The sequence below is a fragment of the Cygnus olor genome, chromosome 6 (assembly GCF_009769625.2).
Source record: "Cygnus olor isolate bCygOlo1 chromosome 6, bCygOlo1.pri.v2, whole genome shotgun sequence".
NCBI classification, from domain to species: domain Eukaryota; kingdom Metazoa; phylum Chordata; class Aves; order Anseriformes; family Anatidae; genus Cygnus; species Cygnus olor.
This window is the reverse complement of record NC_049174.1, coordinates 7,066,826-7,081,936: the sequence shown is the minus strand read 5'-3', so window position 1 is coordinate 7,081,936 and position 15,111 is coordinate 7,066,826. Positions and strand designations below refer to the sequence as shown.

The following is a 15,111-nucleotide window of genomic DNA, read 5'->3' as shown; positions in this document are numbered from 1 at the left end:
CCAGGACCCTCATGTGGCTTGGAGGCATCCCACAATGGCAAGAGCTTCAAGAAAACCCAACTCATCGTGTGGAAGGACGTCAAGGCTCACCATGGAAATATTTGCAGTGAGCTTCCAAATACGTTAGCTTCCAAACTCATTGTCAAGCCAGGAGGAAGCATACCTAGCGTCTTCAGAGCTGGGCTTTTTAATGTACGAAGCTCGTTAACCTTGGCAACAGGGCTAAGCATGGATTTTCAGATTACAGCTGAATCTGAGAAGGTTGCTTCATTGACTATTCTCTTCCTGAATCAATCAAAATAACACATTTAATACCTTCTCCTTTTTTTTTTTTTCGGTAATATTTTTATTTTTCTCCTTACTACCTTTGTTTTTCTCAGTAGCAGTGATGCTGTGGAAAAATCATCTCTGTGGGTCAGATCTGGAGCCAGTGCCTGAGCTGAGTAAAGCCTATGGAATTAAGCTGGTTTAGAGCAGTTTAGGACCCAGCCCGTCTGCAACAGCTGAGTGTAGGAGTCAGCGGGAGTTTAGTATACTTTGAATGGTTGATCACATTTCAGGCCTACCTAATAAACATGTTTGTGCCTGACCTTAAAAGCAAGTCTTGTTACATTAACTAAAGGACCCCAGTGACAAAGACATGACAGGCATGGTTTGGTTTTGTGTTTGTTTTTCTTTTTCTCTTTTGGAAAGAACAGGTGAACTCTCCCATCATTGACACAGCAGCAGAATGGCCCCCAAATACCCCTTTTCAATAAGCTGGAAAAAAGACAACACTCTCCCTTTAACACAAACACGTTGATATCCCACGTGTACACTCTGAAGCCCTTTGGCAAAGGCAGGGAGCTTCTTTGTGGCTCTGGAGTGAGAATTATGGATGCTGCCACTGCAGAAGTGACATTGCTTGGCTTGGGTGATGCTTTGCAAGCCCACAGGGGAAATGAAGAGTAAGGGGCTTGCTGCATGGGTGGTCATGCTGGCACCACTGTGAATATGTTGTTTGGTGTCTGGAGACAAGCATCATCCACCATCCTGGTACCAACCCAAGGGTGTAACTGACCTGTGAAAGCAGAGGGTGAGCACCAAGACCTGGGCAGCTGCTCTGAGACCTGGAGAGGACATCACGTCATCGCATCCTCAGGGGTTTCTGCTGCTTCAGAATCAAAACCGCTCCGTTGGAAGCTGTTGGAGAGAAAACAGGACAAAGTGGCTGTCAATACAGCTTCTGCTTTAAGGCAGAGCCTGCTTTTGCATCACCCACAAAGCTCAGTATTCCCAACTGCTGCTCAAGCCACCCTTCACTCCCAGTGTAGCGGTCTTTGCCATTTTCTTCTGTAGCAGAGCTGTCTGAAGACAATTCTGTTTCACCTCTCTCCCCACTTCACCCTCGCCCACTTATTTCTGCCTCCGTGCAGCCCTTTTGGGGGAAGAAGTTGGTAGTTTTTACTCTGGACCATTTCAGAACTCCAGTTCCCAGCATTGCAGCAAGGGAAAGGCAAGATGCAGTGTGGGATAAAGGCTTAACCCAAGGAAACCTGTGTGCTCCCTGCTGCTCATGGGGAACAGCACCCCCAGGAGCACCCAAAAGAGACTTCATACTCAATATTTGGGTAATCTAGATGCTAAGAGGTTCCAGCAGAAGGGGAGAAGGTGAATAAACTCTCTCTCATGTAGCCCTCAAATCCGGGGGGGGCGTTTCTTTTTAACACCCCGTGCCGGACAGGACACCTTGCAGCCAGCCCTGCACCCTCAGATGCTATGCATCCCCTCTGCTCTTTCCAGAGGGGAAAATTCAGCAAATTTGCCCCAAAAGTCGAACAGACACTGTAGTGAATGGCCACCTTTCATTCATACACAGTCACTTGTGTGGATGATAGGGCACAACTTGGCTTCCTCGTGGTGAGGAAGACAGTCAGCAATAGAGAAGGCCCTGAGGTGCTCCAAATGGTGCTCTCAAAGCCTTAAGGAGAGAAAGCCACACCTGGGGGGAGCCATTTCACTCCATCTCCTCATGGCCAGGGAATTTCTCACCAGCAGGACCCGCGTCAGGCAGCCCACACTTTGCGGCCGTTGCAGTTTGCTGCAGCATTTGCAGAGATCTCAGCCGGTAATCGAATCTGCTGGTAGGGCTTCATCCTCCATAAATCCCATTGGAGCCTGGCCCATAAATAGTTACACTACGGCATGCAGCTGTGTACGGGGCAGGAGCAAATGTTCCACATAATGGCTGTTGGCTCTAATCGGATTAATTGAGCGGTCGATCATATTTCCACCACTTGGCCGAGTTTTATTATAGCTGCTTAAGGCATGCTCCTGCCAGTGAGGGGGAGACCACGGCACCAGCAAGCAGCTTCGTTGCAGGAGACCCCCAGACCACCTCTTAGCTGCAGGGGTTTCCCCATTCCCCGGTTTTATTTGGGGCTGTTTTTTTAGCACTTTCTCTGCCACTGAGATGTTGTCACCTCTGTGGCCTCAGTGATGCTCCTCCTGGTGGCAGAGAGGAAGGAATTGGTAAGATTTTACAGGTGGCTGAAAAAAATGAGTGAGACTGCAGAAGACAAAGCCTAAAAGACCATAAGAAAATCACAGACTTTGTCTGAGAGCACATCCCACATCCAGGATATCCTCATTAGGGATTCGTAGCTCCTTTCTCCCTCTGGGAAAGAGGACAAAGCCCATCTCCCAGAGCAGGGCTCACCTCCCCACCAGACCACAGCCCAGAGCATTTACAAGCCTGACAAATTCATCTGCAAGAAGCTGGTCTCTGCATAGAGAGCAGGGTGTTGCCAGTGGAAGCGTTTGGGAACCCCTGGTGTTCAACAGCACAGAGGGTGAACTCCAGGGGGTTCACACCCCCCAGAGCTGGGGAATATCCCTTTCCAGCAAGGCTGACTCTGTGTTTTAGGAACATACAGGAAAGACCGAGCCTGATGTAGGGATCCCAAATGAGTACTAACAACTGTGGGTTTCGGAAGCACACAGATCTGATATCTGGGATCCTGTTTAAAATAAGACAAGCATCTTTCCCCCTCTCATTATTTTCACAATAGCAATAGTTCCAGTTCCCTGGTTTTCATCAGCAATAACCTAATTCATTTATACCAACAGCCACCCAGCCTTCCTCTGAGAAGTTTATGAATCCAGGTATTGAGTTACTGCCTTGTAAAATGGAGGAGCAAAGTTGTTAGCACTCACTGTCCTGATTTGTGACAGGAGGTAGCAGTGAGGAGGAAACAAATAGACGTTCCGCATAGCGAGAAAAGAAGTGGCCCAGTATCCTCTCCTTGCTTTTCTCACTTTAAGATTTAATGAGGTGCTTTATAATAAGATATATGATTTGATCACAGGTTGGCTCACTTCTAAAGCCAGGACACATGAATTTCCATGCTTTTGTGCCTTCCTTCCCTAATTCTGCCTTATTCTGAGTAATCTCAGATCCTCTGCATCTCTAACAGGAGCCGCTGCAGGACACAGGCAGTAGAAATAGGGGCTGTACCGAAGCTATGCACTGACTGGGACACACTTTTTACTGTAAAAGGTTCATGCTGTGTCCATGCAGACAAAGCTGAAGCCTTGAATAGTTGCAAATAGCCAAAGTTTCACATGCCATCCTGCTATGGCTCCTGAGCTGCTAGGAGAGGCAGCAGGAATCCCACACCACTTCTGAAGTGGTTTGGGGAGCTCCGTTAGGAACTGGGAAAAAACCTCTGTCTGCTTGGGTCCATCTAGGAAGGTCAGGCCAAAGGGTTGGACTCAAGCCTACAAAGCCTCTATGTGATGCCCTGACAATTCTATAATCTTCATTTCAACCAAAAGGAGGAAACAAAGAGCAGGGGCTGGAGGAGATGTCTGAGAGCTGCTCCTGAGAGCACGTTCCCATAAACATGCCTCACCTTGGACTGGGGCTCAGCAGACAAATCTCTGTCCTCTGTCTGCAAATGCCAAGCTGGGGCTCCTCCAGCAAGTCATTTGGCCGCTCTCTGCTTCAGTTTTCTCGTATTTCCTTTAGTTTAATTTACAGCATCTCTGAGGAAGGGATTCTCACTATTTCTTGGTGTGGTATGTAACATAAGGACCCCAATCAGAGCTTAGAATCTGGCAATACTTCCTTTGCATTTGTCCTAGGAAAAGTAGTAACTTTTGTATAGCATTTTCCAAGTGCTTAAAAGCTGCTGAGGAAGAAGTCACAACCTTGTAAGCCAAATGTACAAATAAAACTGAAAGTCATGCAAAATTAATAGCACGTCTCCAACATTACACCTTCCAAACTTTGTGAGATAATATCTGGGGGAAAAAAAGTTTATAGAAGTGCTTCATTTCCCCATTGAAGGAACATCTGAATCATTTCTCCTCTGGTTGATCTGTTCTCACCACACACTGCCACCGATTTCTCCCCGTACTTTGTAGCTGAGGCACAGCCGTGGCAATGGGGTGTTTGACAGATTTGCAGTAGCCATGCAGAGAAAAAGAGAGCAGCATCCCACGTCTCGCAGCCCCCCACTACTGCAGAACTCCCCTCTCCCTCTCTGACCATGCCTACCAGTGCAGCTAGATGGGGAAAGCTGAGCAGGCAACCCTGCATGGCCCAGCCCTGGAGGCCTGCAGGAGATGTGCACTGTGAAGGCAGGTCCCAGGGACTTGGGATTTGTTATGATGTGGATCACACAACCCCGTCCTCTGCCCACGTGCAAGCCCGTGCCCTGGATGAACCCCAGGGAATGCACAGCCCTGCAGCAAGGAAGCTGCCACCAGCTCTTTAAAAGGACTGTGAAAGTTGACAGTGAGAGGTGCTTTGCTTAACCGCTGCAAAGGTCACCTGCCTGCATGAAAACCAAGTTATAATGAAATGTGCCACATTTGCTGGCCAAGACTGTCAGAGAGCTATTAAAAACAGTGGGGATGTCTTGGCCATCTATTCCACAGCAGGCCAGGCACCCCAGCTAGCTGCTGGGCATGCTTGCTTCAGCTCCAGTTAAATCACTGGACGTAACCTTTAGAGATGACACAGGGCTGGGAGTCTTGCATGGGCATGAAATTAGGGCTGGGAGAAAAGACAACACAGAGAAATCCAACTGGCAGTTTGTAGTGGCCCTGGGAAGGTGAAAAGCTTCATCTGTCAGGAACATATAGAAGGTGGAAACACATGAATGAATGCCAAAAAAAAAAAAAATAGAAGTCATACCAGGAGTCTCCTCTGACCCTGAAGCAGAACCACACTGAATTGTGTTCTTCCCAAACTGCACTGGAAATAAAATAAAAAAAATCCCCATCTTTGCTTTCCAAAGGGGTTGAGCACTTGTTTGTCTCATGACAGCACTGGGATGGGAATTCAGGCCCCATGACATGGTCACCCTGTTCCCCAGAGCTCAGAGGGGAAAGGCGTGCCAGAGCCCAGTTAAACCGTTCCCATCAGTGCAACATCCAAGTCTTTGCAAGTGACACCACTTCAGTGAGCTGGGTACCACAACCCTGTTCAAACATTTTTCGAGCTCTCCCCTGTTCCCTGAACCCACCTACCAGACTGCTCAACCCTTTGCTTTCATCCTCCCTGCATGGAGGTTTCCCATTAGGTTGTCTCCTTAATTTGAACCCTTATCATGCAGCATACAATGTACAGCACACTACACGATCTTGTGGCCCCAGAGACCTTGTTAGGAGCAGAGCTGGCGGCTGCTTGCTCTTCAGAAACCCATCCACAGTAACACAGTTTCAAAGTGAAGTGATTTGAGACACCTTGATTTGGAAGATGCTCAACTTAAAAATCCATGAAAGGAGGCTGCTTTTTTAAATTTTTTTTTAATGGGGGAAAATGTTCATCACTTTCTGAAAAAGACAAAATTGGTCTCAGAAAATCACTTGTGACTGCTGAAATCCTTGGCCAATAAATAACAATTACCATCCTCATTACTGAGCAAAGGGTGACAGGGAAAGCAGGTCTGCACCAGAGTGCACAGAGGAGAAGAGCAGCCCTCAGCTGCCAACAACACATTCCTCCTGGCAGATGTCTTCTTGTCCCAAGAGCTACCATTATCACTTCTTGCTGGACTCTTTTCTTCAGCTGTCTAACCCCCAGCTGCAGCAGCTCTCCTCCCAGTGAACAGAGTGCGGGAACAGGCGCTCACAGCCATGCTGCAGCTTTGGGTTTCTCCTTCGCTTTGAAGGGACAGGACCGTGGGACAAAATGCACTTGTTAAGTTAATTAGGAACTGCGGAAACGTCAGGTATTAGCTCTAGTATGCAGGCAGAAGATCTGCTAAGCCAGATACGCTTTTCAGTGTTCAGCACCCTCAGGTAGAGGAGCAAACGTGCAGTCAAGAACAAGCAGCACGCTTGCAGTAAACTTTAAAGCCCACAGCAGGCTGAGAGTTATCATTGTAACAATATTTAAAGAATAACAACACTACACAAAACTCCTTGTGGAAATTGAACCTTTCAGAAAGGGAGATAAAAAACTCACATCCATAATGACAACAAAAGGGGAACCGGAAGAGGTTGACAAAATAAAATGAAAGGTGATGCCAAGTAAAGCCAGCAGGGACTGCATCCCTGCTGGAAGCTTTCTTGGGGACATCTCCACAGTGATGCTCCACAAGAGCATAAGCCCCAGCTAACGTTTTAAGATGGCTTAGAGTCTCAATTGATTTAAGATCACAAAAAGCACAAAGGGAAGAGAGATACACCCCAACTCTAACTCCTGTCAAACACAGCAGGCACAAACATGACACTCCAGCCTCGCACCTCTCAGGATAGTAACTATGGCGGTATTAAAAATACAGGTGTCCCCCCCGATATTAAGCTATCTTGTAAAAGCTGTGTGAAAATGGCATTCAACATGGGAAGAGAGAGAAGGGAGGAACAGGCAGGAGGTTGCTAACGTTACAGTGCTTCCCATCCCTTGGGAGATGCATCTGACAACACGAAGGTTGGATCCAAGTTCCACCCCTAGCAATAGACAGATTTCCAGATGTCTTGGTTTTCAGAACCCTTAATTATTTCAACAGAATTTTATCATAATAAGAAATCCTGTACACTCATTGCAGGGAACAAAGCAGAAGTTAGGAGAACACATCTTTTTACATGGCCATTATACAAATACTAAGTTTTCCAAAGCTTGTGATTTGTGGCTTGTGAAAGCCATCTCCTTTGCCCCTGCCAATTTACGGAAGCACAATAAGAGAAGAATTAATCAAGTGCCTCTAATCATCATCTGTACGTAATGTTCACAATGGCAAATCAAACAAAATGATTTCATAATATTTTCTGAAAGAGAAGCACTGGCTTGAGTTCACTGCAGCACATATGGCTTCATGTTATTACTAGTTAAAAGTATTCAAACATTATCTGAATTGTTTATTTTAGACATCTACCAGGAAACAGACCCAACTCCACTTGCCACAGGGAATCGGCAACAAAACATGTCACAGATAAAGGGGAGCCAATACCCACCAGCCAGAAACACTGCATGCAACGCCTGGAGACAAAAAGGTTACACGATCCCACATCCCAGAGCACAAAGCCAGCACAGGATCATCCTATCTTCCTCCTGGGGAGGCTAAAGCCACAAGGCATTTGAGATTGCAACGGTAGAGGAAGCTCCTTTATGTTGAAACTAACTTTATTTCATTTCATCACGTTAGTTGCAAAACATTCCTGCTCCTTTGAGACGGTACAGGTACCCTAGATTATTGCTGGAAAAGCAGATAAATACCAGAAACCAGCATTTCATCTCTACACAATAGATGGAAGCTTGTTTGAATTTTGCAAAACCCACTAAATTCCTTCCTTAATGGACAACGTTGTTGTATGAATATGAAAAAAAGTACTACAAAATAGTCACTTGAATTTCTAAATTGCTTCAGTTTAGTTGAAATGTCTTATATTCTTTGGCAAAAGTCTTTACCAAGTCTATTCACCTTACACAATTTTTTTCACAATATTTGCTGAAAACTAATGATGAATCTGCAGGAAATGAATTACTACGTAGTCTACTGGTTAATCAAAATGGCCCAGAGTTTACATTGAGAATAGTTACCATTACCCATCCTTGACAAATCCCAAAACTAAAACTCATTTGCCAAAATGAGCAGATAAATAATTTCAATGTGACCACTGCTAAACAAAAAGGGTGGCACAACCCATTTTAAGAAGTTGTGGGGCTGGAGTTTGTGTCAGGGAACTCTCGTGTGGCAGCATCACCTTCCATGATCTGATCTCTCACATTTACTTTGGAGGCCCCAAAACTAGAAAAGCAATAACTTCTATGCTGCACTTACCACTGTCATTTCAAACTGTTCTTTCTGCAAACATTCATCCAAATCAGTGTTAGCACTCATTGCACTTGTTGTTTCCACTTCTTTGGTCTGAAATTTCTCTAGGAAAAAAGAAGATATAAGCTCATAAGAGAAAGGGTTAAAAATAGAAGTTGCACCTGCACACATGCAAACAGCACCCGGCAGCAAACTGTTGCAACCCTATTGAGTTAATGGAGCTGCTTGAGAGAGATGAGTTTGGGACAAAAGTATGTAATAAAAATAACAGGCATTCCTGAACTACCTTTGGGGGTAACAGTCTTCGTAAAGTATGTCATCAGCCGCTCGCTGGCAGCTCTGAAGCCATCTCATGTTGCAAAGCGACTGACTTTGACAGAAGTTTAACAAGCAGGAAAAACCACCTTGGGGCCAGCTATTCAAGCACAAGGGGCTCAGGTTGAAACTTTGCTCGTATCACACCCTGCAGGTGGACCGCCAGAGCCCTGAATACCTGTATCGGAGAGGAGACAGCAGCTTTCACTGTAATGCTTGAGGGCTCTAGGTGGAGGCAGAGGCAGCTTGCACTGGCTGCCAAGCCCTGTCACACGAAGATTTCGTCGTGGTTGAGGTGCTCCCCACGGCCAGAGGGTCCCCCTGGTCCTTCAGCACCCGTGCGCTGACACCTTGCCTCACCCCGCTGGGTTTCTAGGTCCCGCATCCAGCTGCACTTTCGGGGAGGGTCACCGTACATCTCCCGCTAACAACCTCTGATCTCATCGGTCACACGAGAAGCAAAATGACATTCTTGAGCATCACCATGTCACTCGTCTCCCTACAGCTAAATAAGGGGTGCAGAACCAACAGGCTATTTAAAGAAAGCCAGCATAGCGACTTGACATCCTGAAGAAGAGGCATTGCACGCATATGCATTCTCACTCCCCAAAAAGAGGCTCGCAGCTCCAATGTGATGATTTCAGAGCTTTACTGAGGTCAGTTTTCACACGCAGAAGGAATGCGGAGGTGCTACATGCACAATACAAAAGGCCAAGCTCCATCACAGACAGTTTTAAGTGACCTGGACGGGTTTGCCCAGGGAATCAGTGGCAGTGCTGAGACAAAGACCTCCCTGCTGCCCATCAGAAGCACCCAGCAGCTCGCTGCATGCTCTGTCCCCCAACGTGGCAGCACGAGGGGTTGCTGAGTCTCCCCTCTCGCACTGAGAGCGCTAAGGGACCCACACCGTCCTCCCATGACATTTCTGAAGGGAGGCTACTTTACCTGCTGGCTGGAGGATGCCTCTCCAGTTATGGCCAGACAGTGGGAATGAAAATCCCAGCAGGGTAAGAGGTGCCATGAGACAGCACCTGCTGATGCTATGGGAGAAAGCAAGTCCATAGACACCAGACTGACAATGATGGTGGCCAGAAGACTGGACCAAAAGGCATAGTGTCAACTGTACGGGGCTGCTACAGCCGGGGTGCCAGCAGGCAATGGCCTGCCACCAGACACAAAATAATAGCCTCGAATCTCAAAAGCTCCCAAGCAAAATGTCAGCTCCATGTCTCCATGCTGATCCTCTGCCACAGCTACTTTACAGGCAGCAACAGACACGTTAAGAAGGCACACGGGATGCTCAGAAATGCTACGAGTGATTTGTGAGAAAGGAGCTGCTCCCCAAGCGCTGTACTTGTGTCCAGTCTGACAACCATGGCACAGATTATGTCCACAATACTTCCATGGATCTCTGTCAAGGCTTATTAAGCCATGACAATGCAGTTAGACCCTTAAAAGGACTTTCTGAGATACGTACAATACAATCCATCACCTGTTAGCATAGTTCTATAACCTTCTCTCCCAGAAGAGCATCATCTTCAGGGATATGATCCAAAATGCATAAGTATTATCTGAAACCCATATAGATCCCATAAATCTGAAGTCTTTACTGCAAGACATGGAAATAACTGAAAACTTTGAGTTCCTACAGCTTCGTTCTTGCTGGGCCATCTCAACTCTAAAACTCATGCATACAGTTAGAAAATGGGGCGTTCTGGTGTACCCAGCACATTTTGGAGAGCCTGAACATTTGGCAATATTTAAGCAAATGCAGACTGCATGCTTGGCAGAGACAGGATGTCAATGATGAGGACAGCATGTGTATGATCAAAGAGCGATGCTCGCATCTCTAAGCTGCAGACCTTGAAGGCTGTCCATACCTCCAGTCATTGAGAAGCTTATTAATGGCCAAAGAAAGATCAAGATTCCAACACTAGATTTTCCCAAAATCAAATTATGTCCAAAAGGAGAGGGAGAAAAAAGGGAAAGAAAAGAGGTTGTTGCCCCATAAGTCACTTTGAGACTTTCCAGACAATGCAGGTACACAGGGACTCTGTGCCCTATATCAGCTATCTTTCAGTGCCCTTTCCAAGGCTGAAGCCATTCCATCTCCTAGTAGATTATTGAAAGGGGATCTGAGAAAGGCACGGTTCATTTAAATGAGCAGTAATGTGACTCCTCTGCCGCACGTCCTGAGGAAGAGGGAAGAAGGGAAAGGCAGTGAGATCTGCACCTCGGACACAGGTTTCAGGACCAGGAATCCTGATTGCCCAAAGCAGCACCAGCATGTTTTTATCGTATGTTGCGTGAGAGAGTGTGCCAGGATTAGTGTCTCACGCAGTGCTTAATCTTCACATCTAAAACCACACAGCACTCCTCAGGGCCTGCGGTAAGGAGTCCTGCCTGGCAGAATTTGATATACACGTCCTGCCTCTGCCCAGCAGGAGCCAGGCACAGTGCTGCTCACACAGTGTGGCTGCGTTTAGCCAAGGTGCTTGCACTTCAGAGCTGCTGCATGATCTACAAACAGATCCTTGTACAGCCACGGAGGCCAAAAATAACAGAGTTTTATGGGACAGTGAAAAGCAAACTGCAAAGAGCTCTTGGGCAACTCAAATTCTTCCCCCGAGAACAGCAGTGTCGGGAAGGTTTCTACAAGGCTGAACGTGAGCCAGAGGCGGCCCCAAGTAGCCCAGCACCTCCTTCAGGGAACTGCTTCTCCCCAGTCAGCCCTCCTTGTGGGCACAGAGATGCTCTCGAGCTCTGTGAGGAATGCCTTGTATGTCTCGCCGCCGCTTGCTGGGGGACGCTGACATCGTCTGGGACAGAATTAGAAAACCTTGAGCGGGAGGGAGGGCGACTGGGCACAAGTGCTAAGTCAGCCGCAGGCTATATGTGGTACACCAGCTGGTGCCTCCCCTCCCTCCTGACCCAGGGCACATGCACGCTTCCCCCAACCCTTCTCAAGCATCCCCCATGCAGGTAAAGGGCAAATGCACTCTCTCAGGCTGCCCGTAACCAAATCCACCACAGCAGGCTTGTATTTTCAGATATCCATTCCCTTGCCTACTCCTTTGAAGCCGTTTGACTTCAGCCTGCACCACTGATAGCCTAGGCACAGCCTAGGGTATCAGTGCCTTACACAGCACTTGGAGGAGCCAAAAGGCAAATCCTCCTTCCTTCGGCACGCCCATTGCCTCCCTTGAGCCAGCAGAGCCCTTCACTTGTGCCCGTAACCCAGTCTTCGTGCCATTCACACATCACTGCCTTATTTCCCACCACCTGCAAGTCCTGTGATGCCGGCACTGTTCACTGGTCACATTCCTGCACTCACCTCCCTGTCTGAGGACAGGAAAATGTGCTGTCCCAAAGGGTTTGGGGGAAGACTCACCCGTTATGGTGCCTTAGACAAAATCCAGCAGAATGCACAGCCACATGCCCATAAACACACGTGCATAGAAGACCTCATTTGACCAAGACAGCTCCGAACACGCTGACCCAACCATTTATTGAGCAAGACTCTTCCCCTTAAGTTTCCCCAGCTGGCCAGGGTGCCATGTAGCTGCAAGTGCCTCAGGTAGGAATAGGCTTCACTTTTATGTATTGAAAGGACCTTGCACTGACAAAGCCAAATCACTGGTAGAATAATTTGGTGCCTTGTTGCATGCTGTCAGCATTGTAGCCTGAAGCTGCGATCGAGAGAATTTGCTGGCAGCAGATCCCCAGCTTGTTACTTTAAACCTGTGGTGAAACATGGGAGAATCAAAGCAGACAAGCAGTCTGGCCAAGGCAGGAATATCTCTTACAACCCCAAATCCCACATTTGAGAGAGCCCAAGAACCTCTGCAGCATCTTGACATGGAAAGATGCAACTAGCCTCTATCACCTCATGAACAGTTTATTGTGGTGAAATGGATTATATATTCCTTTCAAACTTGTTACAAACTAGAGTAACTCCGATAACTGCCTAAATGTTTGGTTCCTTTCTGCATCTTGTTATGTTCTTGGCCTTAAGTAGTCCCCCGGCAACAAGTTTCACAGCCTCACTAGTGCAGGAAAAACCACCATACTCACATATTGGTTCTGTAGTTCTCTGAACCTCCTTTGTTTGGTTTCAACAAGCTTCTCCATGGAATTCCCTGTGCATCTTGTGACTTTGGATAATAGGATCACTTCCCACTTATCAGCTAAACAAAGTAGGTGGCTGTACCAGGGCACAGCTCCAAGCCATTGCAATCTTTCTCAAAGCTCAGCGCTTGCCAAATGGCGCGCACACGCTTACAGCTTTTCCTGCTGACACTGCAGCCACCCAACCTTCAGCAGAGAAACACTGCAAATGCTCAACAGCAGCAGGTGTCAGACAGGAGTTTATCACAGGAAACGAAGGACATGTCAGACAGCTGAAATGATAGAAGATGAGTAGGTATGGGACAGCAGAAATGCTCCAGGAAGAGACCAAAATAGGTAATTGTAAATACTGCTTGTATGCTGAGTGCTGCACACCTTGCCTGAAAGCAAGCTCCCCCTGGGCCCTCCCAATGACTGCTATCTCAAGCAGCCTAAGGCACCCAGAGGGAAACCACTGGCCTGAGCCCTTCTGAGCAAACCTGCACTGGAAGAAGCAGGCTTTACCTTCTGATCCCTGTGCAACATGCTGCAGGTACACTGGGAGCAGCAAAAGTGTTTCTTGGGCACTCGTTATAGTGTGTGGGGCTTGGTGGACATACCAGAAGCATAAAATGAAAATGAAGGTCCTTCCTAGACAATCAAAAACCCAAGTAGATATATTTTTTAATTACTAGGAAAATGGGAAACAAGATAATTGCATCTTTAGTCATTTTAGACAGCAAAAGGCAAAAGTCTCAAAGGGAGCACACTGAGACAGCAGAAGCAGTGGTGCTCACCCTTGCATCCGACAGCTCCATAGCTTGCTCATTCCCTTAGCATATGGGAGATCATCTCCTTCAGTGCCTGGATTTAAACCAGCATCTCCCTCCTCCAAAAGGAGCACCTGGCTCCCTGGGCTACAGGAAACCCTCAGGCATAGGCATCTTGGTAACGACTAGACCAGAAAGGCAGAGACTTAAAAGCAACTGCAGAGGGATGGCAGCAATCAGCACCATCTCTGTGACCCTAGCTTGAAAAAGCCACATACTTCATTTCGGAAGTGTCAGAATTAATCGTATCAGTGCTTCAGAAGGAAGAACACACCTCCCTTTATTAAACCAACCAAATTTGGCCCAAATGCATAAAGTTTTGCATTGGCCAATACTGCATCTTCATCAAACTTTGGGAAAAAAATTAAAAAAATAGAAATAAAAAAGCAGACCCAAACCTGTTTCTGCAAGTGACAGGACTAACAGAGAACGGCGCCAAACAAACAACATCCCCCCTGTTGCATTTTCCGGGGCCTGGTGAAACCCGAAGCCCCTTCCCCACTGACGCTGCCTCCCCCTGCTGCGGGATTCTCCTGCGGGATGGAGGTGCCAACGCACCCCCCGGGAGCCGCACAACCAGCAGGACAGATGCCAGCGATACCTCGCATCCTCAGCTGCTGCCGCTTTCCCTTAGAAGTGGATCTGGGCAAATCCCAGCAAGCGTGAGGCTGGGGGTTTGCTCGAGTGCTGGCGGGAAGCAGCTGCTAACAGCACAGGAGGAGCCCTCCTGCTGTGGCACCTGGCCCCAGAGCACAGGGACACATCTCCTCCACGTCGCCTGGGGCTTCGCTCCCTGGGGACAGGCAGGGGCACACCACACGCGCTCCCAGGGATGCCTTGGGACACATCCAAGCTCACCCACGGCACCCTGTCCCAAGAAACATGACAGGATCCAAATCCTTAACCTGGCTGATAAAATAAGGACCTGCCACCCACTGCCTTCTTTGCGCTTGTTCATCTTCCCACCTGATCAATATACAATTATTTTGTGGCAGCTCCTCACACAGTCTCCTTTTCTGGTGGCCATCTCCCATCTTAGGCCACAGCGTGCAGAGCCAGCAGTAAGTTCATGCTTCATTTCTGGGAGCCTATCTTCCTTAGTTTAGCAAATATTTGATGGTGGCTTTCAGGATTATTTCATTGCAAACCTCAGGTGACCGCAGAAATTACTGGACTGTCACTGTTTTTTGCAATTAAGGTTCTAATAGGTGTAGAGATGCATTAAAAAAAAAAAAAAAATCAGATTTCCAACTAAGTTACATCTCCAGGATCCATTTCTGCTGGTGGATTTTGCAAAAGTTTGGTTTGTGCAGTGTAGGACCACAGCATCACACAAAGGCCTTTGAGCTCTGAATTTCTAAACACTTGCAGAGCACAGTTCACAAAACTAATAATGTCCTCACCAAAAGCCTCGCACTCAGGAGGCTGAACAGTGAATGGAAGAGACACTGCTGGACAAGGGAAGAGTAAAGAGCAGCCCTGCATTTCTCTGCAGAAGATCTCAACCATACAGACCAGAGAAACCAGGTTTGAAAGTCAGAAGCTGCTTTGTTGTGCTGAGAAGAGCCTGGTGAAAACAAAGCCACCTCCTG

At 47.5% G+C, this 15,111-nt stretch overlaps 1 long non-coding RNA gene across 1 annotated transcript in view; it reads right to left on the bottom strand.

The window, feature by feature from the left end:
• Positions 1-352: 352 nt before the first annotated feature.
• LOC121072133 overlaps positions 353-15,111 on the bottom strand; it is a 43,050-nt gene continuing 28,291 nt past the window's right edge. Inside the window, exons 3-4 of the long non-coding RNA XR_005821024.1 lie at positions 8,274-8,371; positions 353-1,182 (exon numbers count right to left, since the gene is read on the bottom strand). This is a non-coding gene — a long non-coding RNA (uncharacterized LOC121072133). The remainder of the gene's footprint in view (positions 1,183-8,273; positions 8,372-15,111) is intronic.